Source organism: Lipotes vexillifer, unplaced genomic scaffold, assembly GCF_000442215.2.
Source record: "Lipotes vexillifer unplaced genomic scaffold, Lipotes_vexillifer_v1.1 scaffold213, whole genome shotgun sequence".
Classification (NCBI taxonomy): domain Eukaryota; kingdom Metazoa; phylum Chordata; class Mammalia; order Artiodactyla; family Lipotidae; genus Lipotes; species Lipotes vexillifer.
Window position 1 is genome coordinate 3,533,426 of NW_006780610.1, and position 5,941 is coordinate 3,539,366.

Here is a 5,941-nt window from a genome sequence, read left to right on the forward strand (position 1 = left end):
CCCCAGATGCTCTCCTCAGAACCTGGCCAGGGAGAGCAGTTTGCTCTGGGCACGGTGTTTATATTAACAACACCTTATGTGACTTTTCCTCTCTGGCAGGACCAGTAAGCCCAGGAACTCTGAAGCTTCTCCAACAAGCTAGGCCAGGTCTCCATTCTCCCACCTGCCCTCAAGGAATGGGCCTGGACCCAGGTAAAGGTCTTCTTTCTTAGAAGTGGTCCCATCCCCGGAGCCCACAGAGAGGCCATTAGGTCTGGATTCATCACTGCTCCCCAAGCATCACTTCTCTTTCCTGCTCCTATCAGGAGCATATGTACCAAATCTTTGGATCCTCTATGTCTTCATCCTGGTCACAGATAGAGAATGAAGTGAGATGGAAATGAGATGAGAGAGGTACAGCCATGTGATCATCCAACAGGCCTTTCTTACTGGTACCACCATAGACCAGGAATTGGGCTGGGTGCTGGGGAGACAAAGATGAACCAGAGCCAGCTACCCTCAGGAGCGCACAGTCCCATGGGAGAGACAGATATACAAAGGGCAATGACAGTGCAGGCCCACAAATGCTAACACGGAGGTGGTCTTCACAATACATGTGGAAGCAGGGCAGAGGTCGTGGCTCAGTCTAGAGAAGGAGCGAAAAAAATTCCCAGAGTGGGTAACCCTTGAACTAGGACTTGAAGGATGTGATGGGAGGATGGGGGGCACGGTGCAGGGGAGAAAGACATTCCAAGGAGAGGGAGCTGAGTGCACAAAGGCAGGGAATCATTAGGTCCCAGTGTGTTTGTGGGAAAGAGGCTCCGTGCTGCTGGTTCACAGCAGAGGCAGGGGCAGGACCAGAGGGGGCTTTGGGCCTGATAATATATACAACTGGGATCAAGGGAAGGCTTCTCAGGAGGCAAGTGACATGTCCGAGTTGTGTCTTGGGGAGCACTCTGATTTGATTCAACAAAGGGACTGGAGGAAGGAAGAACGGTCCTAGACCAGTCTTAGATTTTATAACCTATCCACTCCCTTATTCTTTTAACTTCGCTTTCCTGGAGTCCCTGGGATGTAGGCTTTGGCTGTCTCTTGAGGTGTCCAGAGCAAGCAGGCCAATGGGCCTACAGAAGGAGGTAAACTGAGGCAATCTACAGAAGAGCCCTTCCCTGGTAGAAATGAGAGCAGGGACATGAGTCTGGCATATACTCTGTTCTCAGCCGCAAACCAAAGTTGAGACTCGAGGGTGATTTTATCTGCCATGACAAGTCCACCCCCAGGCTCAGACAGGTATTGTTCTGGGCTCAGCAGACATCCCCAGGTCAGACAGATGTCCAGAGCTCAAACAGACATTGCCCCCAGGCCAGGAAGATGTTGCACTAGGCCGAGACAGATGCCATGCCAGGTTCAGACACATGTCCTGGGCCCAGACAAAAGCTGTCCTGGGGCCAGATAATGTTCTGGGCTCAGCCAGGTGTCCCAGCCTCAAACAGATGTTGTCTCCAGCCCAGACAGATGCTACCCTAAACTCAGACAGATGTCTGACACCAGAGATATATAAAGATGCTAAGAGGTCCCTGGGAAAATATAATTCCTAAATCCTCCTTTGCCACTTCCGCCCTCCACCTGCTACTCTCAAGAAAGCCGAGGAATGCCAGCACTGAGCCCAGCCAACTCTCTCCTGACCCTCCCAACTTGTAACAGCCAAAGAGCTATATCATTCTGTCTTTCCCTTGACTCCAGGCTAGCCTGCTGCACGGAGGGGAGGGAGAGGCACATACAGTTGGAGGATGAATGAGGTACATGAACAGAAGTACAGGGCATCTGCGCCATCTGTGGCGTGGTAGGTAGTGGTGCCCAGGCTCCCCAAGCTGACTCTGTATGGAGAAAGGGGACTGGGGGGATCAAAGCTGATGCAAAGACCAGGCCCACTTAGTCTTACCTCAAACTCCACCCTCTGGAACTGGAGGGGAGAAGTCCTGTGACCTCATCTGCATACTCATGTACCTTGACCAATACCCCAAGAATGTCATTACTGGGTCATTTGAAAATAATTATTGCTCCAAAGCTGGGCTGCACTAAACTAGGGAGAAAGACAGGGATTAGGAGGCTGGCCTGGTGTGGACATTAAGTGGGAGTGAATCCCATTCATCAGCTTGGTCCTGGCTGGAAGAATGACCTTCTTTCCCCAAGAGCCGCCATAGGGGCGTCATGGACCAGGAAGGAAAAAGAGCTTTCCCATCACCGCCACACAGCTCCCATCAGGAACTAGAGTTGTGCAGCTTTGCAGAAGTTGGGGTTCAGAACCCTGGGTTTTCCCGGTCCATGGATGGAGGAGGGACAGCCACTAGACCTGGGGTGGCAGAGTGAGAGGCGTTTACGGTGAGAGCCTGGCCTCCCCATCTCCCCATCTGCCATAAGGGGCCTCATGCTAGTCTCTTCCAGAGGGGAGTTCCAAGAGACAGCAGCTCATGAATATGTAAATAATCCATAAGCCATGCCCCCTCCCACAGGTGAAGTTGGGACCCCCCTCCAGCTCTACCTACTCCCCCTCAGGAGCTTCCTGGAGGCTGAGGAAGGTGAGGTGTGGTCTTTAAAACCACTCTTAAAGGGAAGCACTGTCTGATACGATTACAAACACTAATGCACACATATTAATACAAACCAAGCACAAGCACCCAAACACAAGCGCTGAAATACTTACGGGCATCTGTAAAGTACAAACAGGAATTCACGCAAGCAAGCTAACCTACAGTCACCCACCGATACAAGCACACCAAGCCCCCAACACACTACTGAAAACAACTGATGCACACAAACACAAGGGAACTCCCCTCCCTCCCTTCCCCCCTACCTGAGCTGTCTACCCCCCACCCCTCTGTCGGGCCAGAGTCAATACCAGGCCCAGGAAGGCAGCTCCCTTGTCTAACAATGGTGACAAGAACTTAAATCATCACTGCTGCTCCCACCCCACCCTGTGGTGTTGAATTTTGCAGCCATCCAGATAAAAAGTGTGTTTGAAAAAAAGAGAGAGAGAAACTCAAACCCAGCCCCAGCCTTTCAGAGTGATTAATCCCCCGCTAATGATTTACCGATTTGCAGAGAGCGTGTTCTGCATAACCGGATTGTGGGCATTAGCACCAGCTCAGAGGCTGCCATTCTGCTAAAAATGAAAGTAAATTTCAAGAGCAATTGACCACCCCTAATCTGAATATTCTACTGATGCACTGGGAGGATCCCCACACCACACATAGACCTAGCGGCCGAGGCAGGCGCAAAAATACAAGGAAAGGTTCATCCCTAAGAGATATTCCACCTTTCATCCTTCCTTCCCTTCCCCAAGTCTGAGAGATAGGGAACCTTAAATTAAATGAGACTGTTTCTTTCTCCTCTGCCAAAGGCAGCCATGCCTCTCCGACCTCTCTGCTCTTCTATGCTAGGCTGTTTGGAGCACTGGAAGGACAAGAGAGGTAGGACATCTAGAATGGCTGAGTTTAGAGGGAGAGAGGTGGGGGATTGAGAGCTCAGAATAGTGATCACACCCCTCGTGGGAGAGCTCTCTGGATGGTGGTGAGCGCTATGAATCTGTCTAGCTGGCACCAACCTGCACAGAGGGAGTGGATGCGCCTACCCAGGCTGGAATCTGCAGCAGCCAGGACCCTGACAGACTCTTCCAGTCAAAAACACGTTCCAGCCCAGAACAAGCAGGTTATGGGCGTGGTCACTCCTGACACCGCTCAGCAAGAACTGGTTGGGGGAACAGGCAGGTTCTGTTCCTATTCACACAGCCTCTTACTCACCCCTAAGCAGCCAGGGAGGAAAACCAAGCCATGCTTCCCCTTTCGGAGTTTCCATCGGGGCAGTGATCTCATCCCGCCTTCACAAGAACCCAGCAGAGACCATCCTGCCCAGCTTACAGGTGAGAACACTGAGGCTCACAGAGGTCAGGAGGCTGAGACTGGTCCAGTGTCATCCAGCAGGCCTGAGTCTGAGTCAAGACGGAACCCAGGACCCTTGACACTCTGAAAACACAGGATCTGGGGCATAAGAAGACTGGCAGAAGGGAAAGGAAGTGGGCTGAGTGCTGCCCGCATCCCGCCCCCCTTCCAGCCCAGCCTGCCTCAGACAAAGACTTCAAGCCCACGCACACAGGAGGGCATCCTAGGACACAAGCTCCTCTAGCAGCCCTCCCCACGGGCCGGATCTCTCCTCTCTTTAGAGCTGCTCAGCACTCCTGACTTGCGAGGAATCCAGGTGGAGTGTCTTGGAGCCCGTCTTCCCGCAACACTGAAAAAGCCTTGGGTCTGCGGCTGCAACTCCTCTCAGTGCTGCCCTGGACTCCGAGGACCCACTGCCCCCCACACAAGACACAGCGGCAGGGGCCCAGAATCCAAAGCGGGAAAGCAGCCGGAACCAGCTGCCTCCTCTTCCTCCCAAATCTCGTTCAGTGCGCCACTGTGTAGGCTTGCCTGTCTGGGATGTGCGTCTGGAATATTACAGTGCATGTGTGGCTGCAGTGCAGCTCATGGCGAGTGTGGTCAGACTCTAGAGGCTGCGTCTGAACTTCTCAGGCGGGAGTGTGAATGCAGATGGCAGGGGTTTGTGTCTGTGACTTGAGACTTTGCACAGAGAATGTGGGGCTTGTGTAACTGCAGTTCAGCCCCACAGAGCCTCCCCCTGCAGCCCCTCCAGCTCAGAGATCCCCCACAGCGAGGGCCCCATCTGCCGGAGGCTCGGTGACCTGTGTCAAATGAGCAGGCGCTCGGTCACACTCCAGAGCCTGGAGGAGGTCTTGCCACTCTGGGAAAGCCGGGGCAGCTCCTGGCCTGGGGGCAGTCTGGGCAGGGGCCCCTGCTGGGGAGGGAGGCCGGGGAGCCTCTGAGACTGGCGGCGGCCTGGCTGGGAGCTGTCCTCTGCAGACAAGGAGAGTGAAAAAAAAATATATGAAAAGAAAGGGCTTTCCTGCTTCCTTCAAATGAGTGGGGCCACTGACTCGCATGGACTAAACTCAGGGCTGGGTACAGTCCCTTCCTCTGCTTTCTGATCCGCTGTGCAGATGGGTTAGTTCCTACAGGATGTAGGTGTCTGTGTGATGCGTGGGGTGGGCTTCTTTGTATCTGTGCACTGGGTGGGAGAGTGTGTGCTCATGTTTGTGAACACACGAGGGTGTGCCCATCTGTGTGAATTGGCATGCCAGCTGAGAGCCTCCATGCTTGTCACCCGAAGGGCCTGCAGGTCCCCTCTATGTCTATGTTGCTGAAGGAATGCCTACTTGAGCCGACTTCAGCCTCTGCATGGGTTCTGCGAATGTTCCTGTTGAGACACATGCCTGTATTTATCATTGTGTGTTGATTTGTGTGACTTTGAATATCCAACCTAATGATGGGAGTCCATGTGTTCCTATTATGAATCTGAATGTTTGTCTCCAGGCTAAATTTCATGTGTGTATCTGCAGGCTATGCATTTGTGTGTGTGTGTGTGAATGCACATCTGTTCATATGCCTAAACCATTCTGTGTCTGCATTGGTCAGCTGGCCGTCTGACTTCCATGTTCTGGGTTTTCTCTGTGGTCTATGAGGGTAGGGCTCCTGGAGAGGGGAGATGCTCTGTAACAGGTGTCTCTGCCAATGGCCATGTCATAGCCCCCAGTGTCCCACCCAGAATCTCTAGGGGCAAGAGCAAAGGAGATGTCGAGACTTCCTAGGGGAAACTTAACTCTCAAATATAAGAAAGTTGTGACTCAAGACCAAACCCACATTATTGTAGGACATCTAAAATTTCCAAAGCAGAGAAAGGAATGTTATCCCTTCCTAGTTCACACTGTTGTCCACCCCAGAGCAGCATCTCATATTAAGAGGGGGCATCTAAATTACATGCTTTGTTTCATCCTTGCAGCTTCAGAGCAAACCTGAGAAGTAGGCACTACTGTCCTCATTTTTTTTTTTTTTTTTTTTTTTTTCGG